Source organism: Schistocerca piceifrons, chromosome X (genome assembly GCF_021461385.2).
Source record: "Schistocerca piceifrons isolate TAMUIC-IGC-003096 chromosome X, iqSchPice1.1, whole genome shotgun sequence".
In the NCBI taxonomy this organism is placed as follows: Eukaryota; Metazoa; Arthropoda; class Insecta; order Orthoptera; family Acrididae; genus Schistocerca; species Schistocerca piceifrons.
In genome coordinates this window covers 152,625,194-152,643,417 of record NC_060149.1, presented here as the reverse complement: position 1 = coordinate 152,643,417, position 18,224 = coordinate 152,625,194, and the positions used below count along the sequence as shown (strand labels likewise).

Genomic DNA, 18,224 nt, shown 5'->3' with positions numbered 1-18,224 from the left:
TGACATTGCTACCCTCAGTGAAAGTGGAGAAGAATTACAGGATCTGTTGAATGGAATGAACAATCCAATGAGTACGGAATACGGACTGAGAGTAAATCAAAGAAAGAAGCAATGAGAAGCAGCAGAAATGAGACCAGTGAGAAACTTAACATCAGAATTGGGGCTCACGAAGTACACGCATGCTCATAAATTAAGGATAATGCAGATACATGGTGAAAGAACGCTCTGGTGGGCGGTTTGCGGGCTTAAATCACCTCGGGGTATGACCATGCGGTGCATCTGATCTGCAGTCGTCGCATGGTGGCGCTGGCAGCACTCCACATACACAGACTTGTGTAGGTGCATGCCAGAGTACGGTGCAGCGAGTAAGTGTGCAGACATTTTCAAACGTGTTGTAAGGTGTCAGGCAAATCCAACACCTTCCATGAAAACCCTGACATGATAAGCAAATCCAGTAGTATGTCACATAGCTCCGAATAAATCGTGACATTAAATTAACCAAAGTAATACGAGTAACGAGTGAGCAAATGGAATACCACAGACTAACACAAGAATGCCTAAATGCATGTCATACCTTCCCACCGTGAGACAGACGCAGTTCCGAGGGGAGAAATGAGAACAGAAGCCGAGAGCAGAACCGTGTTAAGCTGGAAGGCCCTACGATAAGGGACGGACACCCACGTCGCCAGCTAACCGCTACGACCACACCACCCGCAAGTTTTTAGCGTGAGACTTTTTCGCGTCTCTGTTACATCAGGACCGCCCCCCAGCCCATGTTAAAAGCTAGAGCCCTCCAGAAGAACAGTATAGATCTTACGATAACACAAAAAGGGCCACACCACCCACAAGTTTTAGCGTGAGACTTTTTCGCGTCTCTATTACATCAGGACCACCCACCAGCCCATGTTAAAAGATAGAGCCCTCCAGAAGAACAGTATAGATCTTGCGATAACGCTAAAAGGGCCACACCACCCGCAAGTTTTAGCGTGAGACTTTTTCGCGTCTCTATTACATCAGGACCACCCACCAGCCCATGTTAAAAGATAAAGCCCTCCAGAAGAACAGTATAGATCTTACGATAACGCTAAAAGGACCACACCAGCTGCAAGTTTTAGCGTGAGACTTTTCGCGTCTCTGTTACGTTGCAAACTTTAAAAACATTGCCCCACCACGAAAAGTATAATGTTCCTCATTGGATAGACAGAAATTTTGTAGGCGGAGCTTAAGGTTAACATTGAGACCCTGATTGGTCAAATGAAAACACAGCCAGATTGTTTTTTTTTTTTTTTTTAAACCAACTTCGGTAAATTGCAGTAAGGAGAGTTGCTTGGGAAGGTTGCTTCCGAGACGGTGAGGTGAGCGGAGCTGTGCTGTTCGCCGCCCCCTGACGAACACCGACAAGGTAATGAGCGCACGCGGACGAAGGAAGGAGGACATAAAAATTAGACTAGCATTTGCAAAAAGGGCGTTCCTTGCGAAGAGAAGTCTGCTAGTATGAAACATACGTCTTCATTTGAGGAAGAAATTTCTGAGAATGGGCGCTTGGAGCACTGCATTGTATGGTAGAGAGACATGGACTGTGGGGAAACCAGAACAGAGGAGAATAAAAGCATCTGAGATGTGGTGCTACGGAAGAATGTTGAAAATACTTGGACTTATAAGATAAGTAATGATGAGGTTCTCCGTAGAATCGGCAAGGGAAGGAATATATTGGAAACACTGACAAGAAAAAGGGACATGATGATAGGACATCTGTTAAGAAATCAGGGTAAAACCTCCATGGTACTAGAAGGAGCTGCAGAGGGTAAAAACTGTAGAGGAAGACAGAGATTGGGATACATCCAGCAAATAACCGAGAACGTAGGCTGCAAATGATACTCTGAAATGAACAGGTTGGCACTGGAGAGGAATTCGCGGCAGTCCACAAGAATCCAGTCTGAAAAAAAAAAAAAAAAAAAAAAAAAAAAGAACTGTCGTTGTGCCCTATCTTCGAGGTTTCTGTGACGTTATATTTTAACAAGATAACGCAAGACGCATTTTTCCAATTCTGTTCTGATCTAAATCGATACTGAGGGTACTGGACTGTTATCGTGGCCGGCTCTTCCTCCTGACCTCTCATTAACTGAAAACATCTGGTCATGAGTTACCGAGAGGCTGGTATGCCACCGCTTGCCAGCCACTAGTCTGGTATGGAGATGAAGCATCATGGAATGACGTACCCGTGCCTTTCACCGTAGTGCAGTTCAATTCCACGCCCAGCCGAGTTACAGCCATTGTTGCTGCCAGAGACCAGTGCATTAAATTTCGCTACCTTCATAAGCCCATACGACATACAAATTTAATCACGTATTCTTTTTACTATACTATATGCGCATAATAAGCGGAAGCTAGTTATTTGCTATTCCTTCTGGTGTTGCAGTTTTAATGCCTAGCAGTGTACATAAATTGGTTCTATGAAACATAGTGCGAGATGGCAAGGTCTCACCATGGTCCAGTATCATCATTACGAAGCTACTGCGAAAACAGGGAGAGTAGCATAGCAGATTCAAACGTAGCTGACAAACAGAGGCTAAAGGAAGATAAAACAAGCGCAAGGGCGGCTGGTCGAGACGTGTTCAATGAATTTAAAAGTAAGATGTACTGAGATTTCAAAAAATCGTAAAAAAGATCCAGTCCTATGCTAAATCAGTCAGTGGAACCATGTTGTCGGTGCAGATGCTCACTGCCTATGATGGCACTGAGACGGAAGATTATAAAATGAAGACCGAAATACTAAATTCTGGTTTCCGAAAGTACTTTACCAAACAAGCTCGCAACACAGTTCCTATCTTCGACCGCCACACAGATACGAAAGTGACTAGTATAGAACATCTACATCAACATCTACATCTGCATGATTACTCTGCAAATCACGATTAAATGGCTGTGCACAGGGTTCATCAGACAACCTTCAACCTATTTCTCTGCCATTCCACTCTCGGACAGAGCATGGGAAAAACGAACTCTTAAATTTTTCCGTGCGAGCTCTGATTGCTGTTATTATTATGCTCATTTCTCCCTACGTAGCTGTGCGCCAAAATATTTTCACATTCGTAGGAGAAGGTTGGTGACTGAAATTTCACGCAGAAAGCCTGCCTCATCCCCAAAAGCCTTTGCTTTAACAATTACCACCCCAATTCACGTATCATATCCGTGGAAATCTCCCCACTTCTTCGCGACAATACAAAACGAGCTGCCATTATTCGAACTTTTTTGATGTCCTCTGTCAAACTCATCTGATGCGGATCCCATATCGCGTAGCAATATTCCAGAAGAGGACGCACAAGCGTAGTATAGGCGTTCTCTTTAATAGACCTGTTACGTTTTCTAAGTATTCTGCCAATAAATCGAGGTCTTTGGTTCGCTTTCCCCACAACATTATGTATGTGATTGTTCAAATTTAAGTAGTTGTAATTACTTAGTTCAATTCACAGCCTTTATATTTCTTTGACTTACCGGTTACAAAAAATTTTGCGGATTCTTTTCATTATTTAGAGTCAATTGCCACTTTTCGCAACATTCAGAAATCCTGTCTAAATCAGTTTTCAGTTGGTTTTGATTATCTGATGACTTTGCAAGCCGGTAAATGACAATATCGTCGGCAAACACTCTAACAGGGCTGCTCAGATTGGCTCCTAAATCGTTTATATAGGCCAGGAACAGCAGATGGCATATAACACTTAGTTGGGGAACGTCAGATATTACTTCTGTTTTAATGGATGACTTTCCGTCAGTTTCTACTAACTGTGACATTTCTGACAGGAAATCACGAATCCAGGCGCACAACTGAGACGATACCTCGTAGCCATGCAATTTGAAAAGGAGTTGCTTGTGAGAAATGGTGTTAAAAACCTCCTGGAAAACTAAAAATATGGAATAAATTTGACACCCCTTGTCGATAGCACTCATTACTTCGTGACAATAAAGAGCTCGTTCTGTTTCACAATAACGACACTTTTTGAATCCGTGTTAGCTATTTGCCAATAAATATTTTCTTCGATGTAATTCATAATGTTTGAACACAGTATATGTTCCAAAATCCCACTGCAAATCGACGTTAGTAATATACGCCTGTAATTCAGCGAATTACTCGTATTTTCTTCCTTGAGTATTGGTATGACTGTGCAATTTTTCAGTCTGTAGGTACGGATATTTCGACTAGGGCGCGGTTGTGTATGATTCCAAAGTATGGAGCTGTTGTATAAGCATACTCTGAGAGGAATGTAACTGGTATACAATCTGGACCGGAGGTCTCGTCTTCATTGACTAATTTAGGATGCTTCGTTACACCGACGATATCTACGCCTAAGTTACTCATGTTGGTAGTTGTTCTTGATTCGAATTCTGGAATATTTACTGCATCTTCTTTGGTGAAGGACTTTCGGAAAGTAGTGTTTAATAACTCCGCTTTAGTGGCACAATCATTAGTGACATTACTATTGCTATCATGCAATGAAGGTATTGATGACATCTTGCTGCTAGTTTACATAACATACCACCAGAATCTCTTCTGGTTTTCTGCCAGATTTCGAGACAGAGTTTCGTTGTGGAAGCTATTAAAAGCATCTCGCATTGAAGATAGCGCAGAATTTGGAGCTTCTGTAAAACTTGGCCAATCTTGAGGATTTTGTGTTCTTTTAAATTTGGCATGCTTTTTTCATCGCATCTGAAACAGTGTTCTGACCTGTTTTGTGTACCATAGAGGATCAGTACCATCTCTTATTAATTTATTTAGTACATATCTCTCAATTGCAGTCGATACTATTTCTCTGAGTTTAAACCACATCTGTCCTACGCTTACGTAGTCAGACTGGAAGGAGTGGAGACTGTCTTTTAGGAAAGTATCAGACGAATTTTTATCTGCTTTTTGAAACAGATATATTTTACTTTAATTTTTGGTGGATTTTAAAGTGACGGTATTCAGTTTTGCTACAGCAACCTTGTGGTCACTATTCTTCTGTCACCAGGTTAACGCAGCTCGTTGGAAGAATTTAGTCTGTCACCACTCTTGTTCGGTGCGTGTAAAGAACATTGTTTGTTTGTTTGTATCTTGTGGGGTATAAAATCAGCATTTCTGACCGGATCGTATTGATGTGATTTCATGTCACTTCATCTTTATTGATTTCATCCTCATCACCCATTTGTTTCATTGCAACGAATCTAACGAACTTAATATAAGAAAGTTTGTAACATACAAAGAGTTGGCATAAATTCTAACCCACTGTTTCTGGACCCACTCACGATCGACAAGACGTGACATTTCCCGAGCCTCACGGTGGTTTTGGTGAGTTAAAATGTACGTAGCGGAGTTGTGAACACACAGGGCAGCCTCTTGAAGTCAATGATACACTGACGGGAGATGTGTGGTCCAGAGACTTCTGTAACGTCTCTGGCGTGGCAGGTGCAATACTGGTTAGACAACTTTGACATTTAAAACAACAATCCAGGCTCTGAGTGATGTCATGTAATCGACCTTTCTCGTATTGCCATTGAATGTTTTCTGCTTCTGGGAATTTCCTGCGCAGCCGTCAACTGACAGTCTGTATGACTTTCAACGGCCGGTCCATCTTACACTGATCTTTGAATGATCCGGACCCGAGTGTCGGCATCCAGATGTGATCATGGTGTCAACGTGTTTCACTACACCTCAGACTCTGTGTCCCAAATTCACGCAAAATAAAAATCAAAACCGCTTTACCCAAGAACTTTTATCACAAGGACAGTTGCAGACATACCCGTGGTTTAGAACAGACATGTAGTTTATATCAAATTATTGTCTGCTGTTTTGCCTGATTCCAGTCTGCAAAGCAACCATACAATGCCCTATTTCTTTTTTATCTCGACGTTCACTTACCTTGTGAACGTGAACACAAACACAATAAAGCCGTTATCTGATGTGTACCACGAAAGTGTGCTTTGAGGATTAAATTTTATTTCGCAACATTTCTTTGTCACAAAGCCCTTTGCTGGTAATTTTATAGGCTGAGTACTGTTCTAAGTAAAGTTTGTACGTATTTCAATGAAAAAACTGCTGTAATGGGAAAAAATTCAAATACCTATTGCAGGGTAACCTGCTGCTTTTCTGGAAACGTATTCACTGATCTTATCAGCTGTGAAATCTTTAATCCGAAGGCCATACATGTTACGTGCCTAAATATACAGCGAATAGCGTTAACGTTACGTTGCACATAAATCATATTCCACGGATCTCGCGGAGATAAGTCTCTGAGACGTAGAAAGAAGTCACAGAATACACGTCATTTAAGGGACGTAGTATTCCGTATTGTTCTATTGGTCTCCATGGTCATCTAAACTCACAAATCTTCATCATTTTGCCTCCACAGCTGAATAATGTAAATGTTAATAAAAACCTCCACAGCGAAGTTACAGGTATATTTGTTACGCCAAATCTAGTTTCGTTCTAAATGAACATCTTTAGGCGACTGACAGCTCACGATCAATCTAATTCTCACAAAGTGGCCTGTATGCTTGTCGTGTTGCAGAATGCACCTTCCAGCCTCCTGTATGGCGATTACACTTTCTGAATCATTACACCGGCACATTTCTGTGACTTCGTGAGAATTAATTACGATGCCTGTTGGTTAAATTGCGGCCATCTTGCGATGTTCATTTAGAATGAAATCGGTTGTGGAGCAATAAACGTATCTGAAATACAAATGTGGTTAGTTGGTTACTTACATGTTCCGTAGATCATTTAATCGATTCTTTTATCGGAATGATGTGGAACTAGCCTTCTTCCAGGACACGTATACATTATTAGTGGTATCATTAATGAACACATTATTGTTTGTAGTCCTACTAACATCACTACTCTAATTTTTTTACTGGTTACTGGCTTCCAGTTTTTAAGTAGAAATTCGTCAATGTAATAGAAGAGGTTGTCCAGGAGAAACGATTTTAAATTAAATTTAAAAATTGCTTGGCTACCTGTCAGACATTTTACGTTATTGTGCAAACGACCAAAAACTTTTGTTGCTGCATATTGATCTCCTCTCTGAGCCACTGACAGCTTTAACAATGGGCAATGAATGTCGTTTTCCCTTTTAGTGTTGTAGGTATGCGCATACATCACTGGTGGTTTTCATGAACATTTGAGTAATCTTACAGAGAACGACTTTTTTGTGGATGTTTCCATCTTAAGTGCCTCTCCTTCCAATACCTTTGGTGAATTTCGACGCTACGTAGCAACAGAATTGAATGCAGTAATTCCAGACACGCTAGCAAAGGTATGGGACGAGGCTCATTGAAAACTTTGATCCTTTGTAAATGTTCGTGACAGTTCAAATGGTTCAAATGGCTCTGAGCACTATGGGACTTAACATCTATGGTCATCAGTCCCCTAGAACTTAGAACTACTTAAACCTAACTAACCTAAGGACAGCACACAACACCCAGTCATCACGAGGCAGAGAAAATCTCTGACCCCGCCGGGAATCGAACCCGGGAACCCGCGCGTGGGAAGCGAGAACGCTACCGCACGACCACGAGCTGCGGACTCGTGACAGTTGTAATTACATTCTGTAAATTATATATCCTTGTAAAATCGAATGGTTGTTTTGAAAAGAATAACTTTGTAGTCCTGAGTGTAAGTTAAAATTTAACCCAAGTTTCTATTTTCATTCCTGTGGAAGATAGGGTCTAATGAAATCGGAAGAATCTTTTTGAAGAAAACTGTATTTAAAATAAACGGATTTACTTACATGATAGTAATAATTACATGTAGTTAAGATTATAGCTCAGTGGAAACCCTCAGAAATTTGGATATACCGCAAATGGAAGCAAGTTAGGCCACAGGAATGGAGAGGGTAAAAAGCGAAAACTAGGAGGAGAGCCCTCATGTTTGTAAGGACGAGAATGGGTAAAATATGAGCTGTCACAGGACACAACTGTTTGAACATATTTTATGATTTGGGATTAAGACTTTACTGTAATGTTGTTGCCAAATGACAATAGACTGTATGTAGGTGCAAGGTCAGTGAATGTGTCTGTATAGGCGTGGCAAAGTTCTAGGACTGGAGATCAGGGAGGGGGAACAATGGTTTATTAGAGTTTAATTTAGAGTATGAACAGGATATGACCTTGACAATCTAAAATATGCAAACGATCAAGAACGTAGCATGAAACCAATCGCCATGTGATGCTGATCTATCAATAAACTATAATGGTCGGACAAGGGTACATCGAGAACCGGGGGCTCAAGGATGCAACAGGTGGTAACATTAGATAGCGGACTTAGCCTTTCTCCATCGACCGTCTGGCTATGCATGCTGCTAAAAAGACTACAACACGCGTACGGGATAGCCAGACATTGAAAAATTTATTTCCTAAATTTTGAAAAACTAACACCGGTGTCTCCTAATAGAATTCCATGAATAACGCAAATCTCGAATTACAACTACATAGTAGGAAAAATCAGCCTAATATCTGCATTTTCACTTTTGTTGTGATACCTCACAATATATATATATATATATATATATATATATATATATATATATATATATATATATAAGGAACGGATACGCACTGGCCAAAAAAGGTTTTGTATTACCTGCATATCGGTGAACTCGTATGGGCTTAGAATGGCGAGGAACACTGGATGAAAGAATTAATTTAAAGAATGAAACTTCAAAAAATAGGTTTACTGTGAAATAAAAACCAAACAATACACAAGATAAAGGCAGTTCGTTGGAAGTAGCACCTATTTACACCTTTGTGAAACCGAAACCAACTGCTTATGCTAGTATCATGCTTAACATGCTGTCCGCTATATGCTAGAGGTGTTGCTGCTCAAACCTGTGCCACTCTTCAACACTGGCCCTCCGGGCGTCATCCAGTGTGTGGGGAGCGTGCCTGGTTTCAACGGCTCACAAGACAGCCTCGTCAGATTCAAGAAGATACCACATCCAACTGAGGTATTGATGTGGGAAATGTAGTATGTCAAAAGAAATAATTTTTGAGATTGTTTATCGAATAGGTAGTAAGACATGTCTTCAGTAGCACGTAAGTAGCAGACTGTCAAAGTTGAGAGCAGCTACGTTCTCAAAAACGACGCAAGATGGCACTTACAGTAATATCACGTGATCTGGCATGGATATGGGAGTAAGTTGACTAGCCATTATCAGCTTTTACTCTGTGAGCAACCGTTCATTAGTCTATTATTGACTCGGTAGTAACGTTACTAGGAGTTGTTAGTACGACGAAATGCCTCCGAAACCTGTTCCGTACAAACTGCGAAGTCATATTTACCGTCTGTAATGAAATTTACTTGATTACATTCATTGTTAACATCTAGTTTTATACTTCCTTTGTGCAGGATACTTGTCAATGCAAATATAACAGCCGTAGTTTTGAAGAAAATGACGTACGGTAGCTGCACTCAGAGGTTTGGAACCAAAATTGCGGAAGTCAAGGTAATTTTCTGTTTCGTTTAATCAACATAGTGGAGATAAAACAAAGAAGGTTGTGTAATACTGACGATCCAGTTTTGAGTAGAAGACAAATATCTGTCACTGACTGTATGGTGTGACAACTGTGCCGGCAAAAATAAAAATCGGATTGAGTTATAGCTTTAATCTACGCAGTACTAAACAGTATGGTTGACAGTGTCAATTCAAAATTTCTAGTGTCAGGGCTTTCGTACATGCCTTGTGACTGAGATTTCGGCATAACAGAGTAGAGAAAGAAGGCTTCAGAACCAGTGACTCCTGACTAAATAGTTGATTGGATTAGAGAAGCAAAGAATGGACAGTCTATCGATCGGTCGGCAACAGCTCGCCCCAGGAACTCGAAATGACAGGACACAATCTTGCAAATACCGTAGATTCAGGTTTTGCATCCTCACCTTTTTCTCAATCAAGTCAAGACATATTTTCTGCTTTTCAAAATGCGAATGTTGCCGGTGCAAATGCACTGCCGAAAAGCATAGAGGAACAGATTCCATACACTAATACATTATTATTGCAATTAATGCAACAAATGAAACAAAATAAGTGACAAACACAGCAACAGCTTCAAAAGTTAGACGCAATGGAACAAAATCAAAAACAGTCACAGCAACAAATGGAACAAAATCAGAAACAAATTAAAGAAACACTTCAACAAACATGTGAAGATGTAACTACTGAGTTACATAACATCGAATCGAAATGTCTTTAAGTCTGTAATGACGTAAAAACACAAATTTGTGAGCATTTTCAACCTATTTTTTCGCAGCATGAAAATGCATTACAGATCAAGAAGCAGCTATAAAAGAACTGCAAACCACTGTTCATGAAAATCACGACACCTTGCAAGCTAAAATTGACTCAGTTGCATCTACCGATTCGGTTACGTAACTTGCGAAAGCTCAGGAAAACTTAAAGGACACAGTAGATACTCTGAAACTTGGTTCAAAAAGACACATGGAGGAAATCAGTTCATTATCAGAGAAAGTAGTCGAACTTTCGGATCAGCTAAATAATTTATCTACGAAGGTAGATTATAATCTGAATGACACATGACTTTACTGACACAGACAAGTACGAACAAATTAGGAAATTCAAACAAAATCAGAATCAAATTAATACGCAACATAAAAGAGAAATCCGGGAAGTACAAGATCAGTTGGCACAAGTAATGCAACAATTACGTATTTCAGAGGACACTCGCGCTCCAATAAGGGAAGAGGGACATAGAAATATGGAAAAGCCACAAAATAATAACACAGGACATTTCGGAAATTATGAAAGAAATTGGCAAGGTGCACCGAATTTTGAGATGGAACCACCGACACGACGTAACAATGACCGATATGCGACTCGCCGACATGATGATTTTGGCAATAAGCTGTTCATTACTACACGTAAATTCAAAACATTTAAGAATTCTGGCAACGACATTCATCCACAAGCGTGGCTTCATCACTTCTCTCATTGTTTTCTTCCCAACTGGTCATTAGATCACAGATTGGAATTTATGTGTGGCTACTTAGAGAATGAACCAGCTGTAATAATGCGATCGGTCATTCACGATTGTCACAGTGAAGAAGAATTTTATCATGCCTTCCTATCAGCATATTGGTATCAAGCTACTCAAGATAGCGTAAAACATAGCATCATAATGATGAAACATTCCGAACAAATTTGAATTTTCCAGTCTTGTCAAATATTTTGAAGACATGTTGCACAAGAATCAGTACCTGTCAAACCCATACAGCCACTCAGAACTCATCCGAATTTGTTTAATCAAATTGCCTGAACATTTACGACATATTATTTTGGCAGGACGTTGCAAAGACGATATTGAAGCTTTTCAGGGACTCTTACAAGAATTGGAAATTGACACTGACAGTCGCGGGACGCGAAAACAGGAACACAACAATTTCAGGTCACATCCGTCACAATTCCACGATGACAGAAATAATAACTGGACACGACAAGAATTTGTGCAGAATACTTGTAAATGCAAATACAACAGCCGTAGTTTTGAAGAAAAAAATGTACGGAAGCTTGCGGAAGTCAAGGTAATTTTCTATTTCGTTTAATCAACATAGTGGAGATAAAACAAAGAAGGTTGTGTAATACTGATGATCCAGTTTTGAGCAAAAGACAAATATCTGTCACTGACTGTATGGTGTGACAACTGCGCCGGCAAAAATAAAAATCGGATTGTGTTATGGCTTTAATCTACGCAGTACTAAACAGTATGGTTGATAGTGTCAATTCAAAATTTCTAGTGTCGGGGCATTCGTACATGCCTTGTGACTGAGATTTCGGCATAACAGAGTAGAGAAAGAAGGTTTCAGAACCAGTGACTCCTGACTAAATGGTTGATTGGATTAGAGAAGCAAAGAATGGACAATCATGCAATGTTGTAAAGGCGATGGAGGAAGACTTCTATGGTTTCATCTCAGTATGCGATACATTATTGCACACAGCACCAGGTGAAGATAAGTTCTGCTTTTTGGATTAGAATTGTGAGGGATAAGCTGGCAATCGTAGAAATAAAAGATTCGTTCAATGAAATGGAGCTGTGAAGGGAACACAACACTATGAACAAGTGTAAATCTGTCAATAACGTCACTGCAGTTCGTCCGCTACCACCAATTGGACGAACGCCCATCACTAGTGACGCTAAAAAGAAAGACTACAGGGACATAAAATTTGATGTACTTTTCCGCAATCTTTGCACACCATAATTATATATTTTTTAAATTTTGTCCATATTTTGCAGCTCCAGACTTGACTGTACTCAATGCACTCGAGGTATGAATTAAAAACCGCCTTCAGTCACAATTTTTCGTGTTTTATTCAGTACACGATGCATTTCGGACCCTGTGGGTCCACCTTCAGGTGTAATTCGTCTTAATACATGCTTTTTTTGTTCTCTTGAATGAGATGAAATGCATATTTCTGTCACGAAAAGGTCTGATGTTAGGTTACGAATTTCGTAAGTCAGACGCGGAAAATATGTGTGAAATAGTGGAAAAGATGAATAGCGTAAACTTACCAAACAATCCAAGAAAAGCACTTTTAACGTTGTAGTAACAGCATAAGGTTTTTCTTCTATCGGTTTCAAGCATATCACTTCATCCAAGAGGCACATTCGCAAATACACATTTGTAAACACTTCACAGATGTTTTTGTAGATGGTGTGGTCAAAGATTAATTTTTCATAGTGCTAAAGATATAATTATTAAACAATTGACATATGCAGGAAATAACTTTAGAACAGATCTTCAAATTACAGAAATAGCTGTGGCTTACGAAATCTGTTTGTTCATTTAACATCGATTCTGGTTGTTTGATTTTGTGGAGGTATATCTCCAGTTGTTCTAACAGATTTAGGGTCTTACCATTGGCTTCATTATGTAATACTACCAAATTGTTTTCTAGATTATTGATGACATGTTTCGTTTCCAACATACGTTGCGCAATGACTGATTTTCAAAGTGGTTGAGCCTGAAAGAATTTACAAGTTCTTGAAAACGGGTTTTGAAGTTTCTGGCTGTTTTCCCTACTTAGTAGGCAGGACAACTGGGGCATGATACTTTGTACACTCCACTGTTGCTGTATGTTTGCATATTTGATTTTATGTTATGGATGAATAAGTTTCCTAATTTATTATTAGTTGAGAATGAAACTGTTACATTTGTTTTTTTGAAAATGTTAGCTATTTTTTGTGATATAGGGGCCCAGGTATGGGATACTGGCGAACATTTCCTCTTCTTTCATAGTGTTGTCATTCGTTGTCTTTCTTTTGTGTATTTGTCCGTCTAAATTGTCAATTGTTTTGGCTGTGTAGCCATTGCTTTTGGCAATGCTCTTTATTGTGTCTGTCTCATTCTTGAGGGTGTTTCCTTCTAGATCGAGAGAGTGTACTCTGTGTAGCTTGGACCTAAATGCAGCATGTTTCTGTGCGGTGGGATGGCATGATGAGTTGTCCAGTGTTATGTCTGTGTTTGTGTGTTTTCTGTGTATGCTGAACTTATGTTTTCGTTGATGGTTGGAGATTTTAAGATCCGGGAAATTTATCCTTTTGTTGTCCTCATGTTCTATTGTGAATTTTATGTCTTTGTGGAAAGAATTGAATACTGCTAGTAGTTCTTCGACCTCATCTTTTGTTCCATCAAATTCTGCAATTGAAAATTTTTACTATTCATTTGATAAATCATTCTCAGAATCCTGTCCATATACTGCACAGCCCTCAAATTACTCTCGACAGTGATGAGAGGCGTCCGACATTCGTACCCGTTGCCGACCCAAGACATGGGAGACCCACCTCCTTGCTGAAACTACGAAACTGCACTCATGGGATTTGCATTGGTTTTTGGACGCCTCCACAATCTTCTGTGACGAGCATCAGGCACCAGGCACATTCTGCACTTTTCAGTGAAGAGAACCCGACAACACTGATCTATTCCCTTAACAGGCATTATCTTGCCTACTTTTTCACATACCATAGTGCTAAAGTTGTTCGTAATGCGTGCTTAGAGACCAAACTGGGCGAATGGGAAATGCTTGGGTACTTTCTGGGTCGAGAAAGTCTTCAAGTTGCCTCCAAAACGACAGTGCATCAGTATGCTAACAGAACTAGTCCGAGTATAGTTTGTCACCTGTCAACCTTATGCCTCCTTATCAACGATTTATGACTCTTCCGGCACCGCACCTCCTCTCCCACGCACTCTAGACCATTTGGGCTGTTATCCAGTATCCATTTAGGACCATTATCACTACAAGTTACCGAGCGAGGTGGCGCAGTGGTTAGCACACTGGACTCGCATTCGGGAGGATGACGGTTCAATCCCGTCTCCGGCCATCCTGATTTAGGTTTTCCGTGATTTCCCTAAATCGCTTCAGGCGAATGCCGGGATGGTTCCTTTGAAAGGGCACGGCCGATTTCCTTCCCCATCCTTCCCTCACCCGAGCTTGCACTCCGTCTCTAATGACCTCGTTGTCGATGGGACGTTAAACACTAATCTCCTCCTCCTCCACTACAAGTTACACAGAGGTGACAAAATTCATGGGAGAGCGATATGCATATAAAAGATGGCGGTAGTATCGCGTATACAAGGTATAAAAGGGCAATGCATTGGAGGAGCTGTCATTTGTGCTCAGATGAATCATATGAAAAAGTTTCCGGTGCGATTATGGCCGCACGACGGGAATTAACAGACTCATTAGGGAATTCAATATTCTGAGATCCGCAGTGTGAAGAGCGTGCCGAGAATCCCGAATTTCAGACATTACTTCTTAACACGGACAACGCTGTGGCCGACGGCATACGCTTAACTACTGAGAGCAGCAGCGTCTGCGTAGAGTCGTCAGTGCTAACAGACAAGCAACACCGCGTGAAGTAACCGCAGAAATCAACGTGGGACGTACGACGAACGTATCCGTTAGGACAGTGCGACGAAATTTGGCGTTAATAGGCTATGGCAGCAGACAACCGACGCGAGTGTCTTTGCTAAATCGCCTGTAGCGCCTCTCCTGGACTCGTTACCATATCGGTTGGACCCTAGGCGACTGGAAAACAGTGGTCTGGTCAGATGAGTCCCAATTTTAGTTGGTAAGAACTGGAAAACAGTGGTCTGGTCAGATGAGTCCCAATTTTAGTTGGTAAGAACTGATGGCAGGGTTCGATTTAGGAGCAGACACCACGAAGCTATGGACCCAGCTTGTCAAGAAGGCACTGTGCAAACTGGTGGTGGATTCATAACAGTGTGGTCTGTGTTTACATGGAGTACACTGGGTCCTCTGGTACAGCTGAACCGATCGTCGACTGGAAATGTCTACTTTGACACCATTTGTAGCCATTTGTGGACTTCATGTTCCCAAACAACGATGGAATTTTTATGGATGACAATACGCCACAACTGTTCGTATTTGGTTTGAAGAACATTCTCGACAGTTCAAGTGAATGATTTTGATTTGGCCACCCAGATCACACAACATGAATCCCATCCGACATTTATGGGACATCATCGAAAGGTCAGTTCACGTACAAAGTCCTGCAACGACAATACTTTCACAATTATGGATTGTCAAGGAGGCAGCATTGTTCAGTATTTCTGCAGGGGACCTCCAGCGATTTATTGTGCCCATGCCACATAGTCGCCTTGCTGCACTACGCTGGACAGAAGGATATACGACACGATATTAGGAGGTATCCCATGACTTTTTTCACCTCTGTGTATTACCAGTTAGGACTAATCTTTTCCTTAGCGCTTTAATTTACTATCGTTATCACTGATATTTACTACCCAATTAGTATAATTTATGGCTCAATGTGGCAGAACCAATATGGCTGACACTATAATGTCGCAATCAAACATGGTTCCCTTAGATGATGAAAGCACAAAGACTTAAGCCACTCGAACACGTAATAAGAATTAACAGTCTCTATGTCATCGAGTAAATAGTGTTCCAGCTGCAGCACCATGCCGTACATGCCGTGTTCGGTAATAATTTTTTCCAGAATATTTAAGACGAATCGGTTTAGCAGATTTCTTGAAAACACCGATGTCTGGCAGTCATCATTCTCTTTTAGCAGTGGCTGAATGGTTGAGTTCAGAGTACTGAATGATGCTTCAGTGTTCAGGACCCACCGTAATCATTCGTTGTCATCACTTAAGTTGATAACCAATATTACTACCCTTTGTTTATCAGATTTGGCATCGAGTATCAGAACGTTATTCATTTTCAACAGGGTCTGGTGACGGCACGAGAGAGAGCAATGAACTGGATGTAGAGCCCAATGTATATTTCTTTTGTACCCAAAATAGAGATGGTATAGCTGTGTACTCATTGTCTTTTAAAGTTTCATACATTGATGCAAATGATATTTATTAAAATAGCTGAAAAAGCGTTTTCCTGTTATGTCCTAGCCGGTAATGCCACCCGAGCCCGCTGCCAAAAGGTTGGCAGCATCAAAGTCCGGACGCCGTCCGCATAAGCAACGCCAGCGATACAGGAAATCGCCGCAAGTCTGCGCGCGCCACCGCTGGCTTCTGGCTTCTTAAGCGCTGGAGTCGCGAGCGCTAGGACAGTTCTGTATTCGCCGCTCAGTTGTATACTCGTCACCGATTTGTGTACTTGCTAGTCAGTTGTGTGTTCATCGCAGCAGAGTTGTTGTTTGTCGTCAGCCGACGCTGACCTAGCCGCTCCGACTCGAACTAGACAGATCTCTGTAGACACGGAGTTCACTATTGTGTTTCTGTATCTTCGTCAATAAAGATAAGTACCGACTTTTATTTAATCAGAGTGTTTGGGTTTTCATCTTTCTGTTCACTGTTCCAGCGGACCGGTCGGCCCGCTACTAAAAGTGTGGCGGTGACTTCGCAAGCCGTTTCTACAGCGAATTGCTTGTCGCTACGAACACCGCCACAAAATTTCCCATTCACATAAGAACTCCCGAAGGCTGAACGTGTCAAAACTTGCAACAGCATCAGTGTCACTCCCTTCCTCAGTGTAGTCAACAAGACTGTTAGTAATGATGATCATGACGATGATGATGACAGTAGTAGAATATAGTTGTATATATGTGTACTTCATTAACGGTATTTTTATCGTGCAGGTGAGGTAAAGCCATCACCACCGCCTGACGTGAAAGTGATGCTGTTTGACGCAACGTACAGCTTAAACAGCAATGACAGTAAACACATTAATGTGGGAACGTTGTTGGATGATCACTTCTACCCACTGGTGGTTTTCGAAAATCCTCGATATAGTCGTGAAAAGGGACATTACCCTTGGATGAGTAGATTCGCATATATGATACTGCAATGCAAATCGCTGTCATGCTCAGCGGAAGTGCTCGAACTCCCTCAGTGATATTAGGTGATCATATGATCTCCACAGGGGACTTCCCACGAATGGTTAAACTTTTTAAAAACAGGCAATGTATTTATCTGGGAGAGCAAACGTTTAATAATTTAACCTATTTGTTACGTGATCCAGCACGCTTTAGACAAACAATCAAGCTGGAAGCCACATGGGTACAGAGTCTATGACAAAATATGGACCAATCTGATGGAGTTAGTGTGCCATACTCTGCATCCGTTGGAAGAAACTGTCGCTCAACTTTACGAAATATGCTGTGCATCAATACGTGAAAATATGTATGAAACAGCGATGCTGAATACAGGCACTGAACTACATTCTTGTTTAAGTGTCTTCATATATCCATCTAGGCAACGGCCTTGCCTCAGTGGATATACCGGTTCCCATCAGATCACCGAAGTTAAGCGCTGTCGGGCGTGGCTGCACTTGCATGGGTGACCATCCGGGCTGCCATGGACTGTTGCCATTTTTCGGGGTGCACTCAACCTCGTGATCCAAATTGAGGAGCTCCTCGACCGAATAGTAGCTGCTCCGGTCAAAGAAAACCATCATAATGACTGGGAGAGCGGTGTGCTGACCACACGCGCCTCCTATCTGCAGCCTCAGCTGAGGATGACACGGCTGTCGGTTGGTCCCGATGGGCCACTTGTGGCCTGAAGATGGAGTTCTATATATATCCATCTATATGCAACAGTTTACAAATGAAAGAGTGTAAGGCCCACATGTATGTACTTTTATTTCTCTATAAAATTCATTGCATGCTAATGTAAATGTATAGTCATCACAACAGCTGAGGGGACAAAACGCTCTCATCGCAAAGACTAACTGACTGGTCCTGCAGTA

General features: G+C 41.2%; 1 pseudogene; it reads left to right on the top strand.

Moving 5' to 3' along the window:
* The first annotated feature begins 17,730 nt into the window (after nt 1–17,730).
* LOC124723583 lies at nt 17,731–17,847 on the top strand (annotated as a pseudogene).
* The last annotated feature ends 377 nt before the right edge of the window (nt 17,848–18,224 follow it).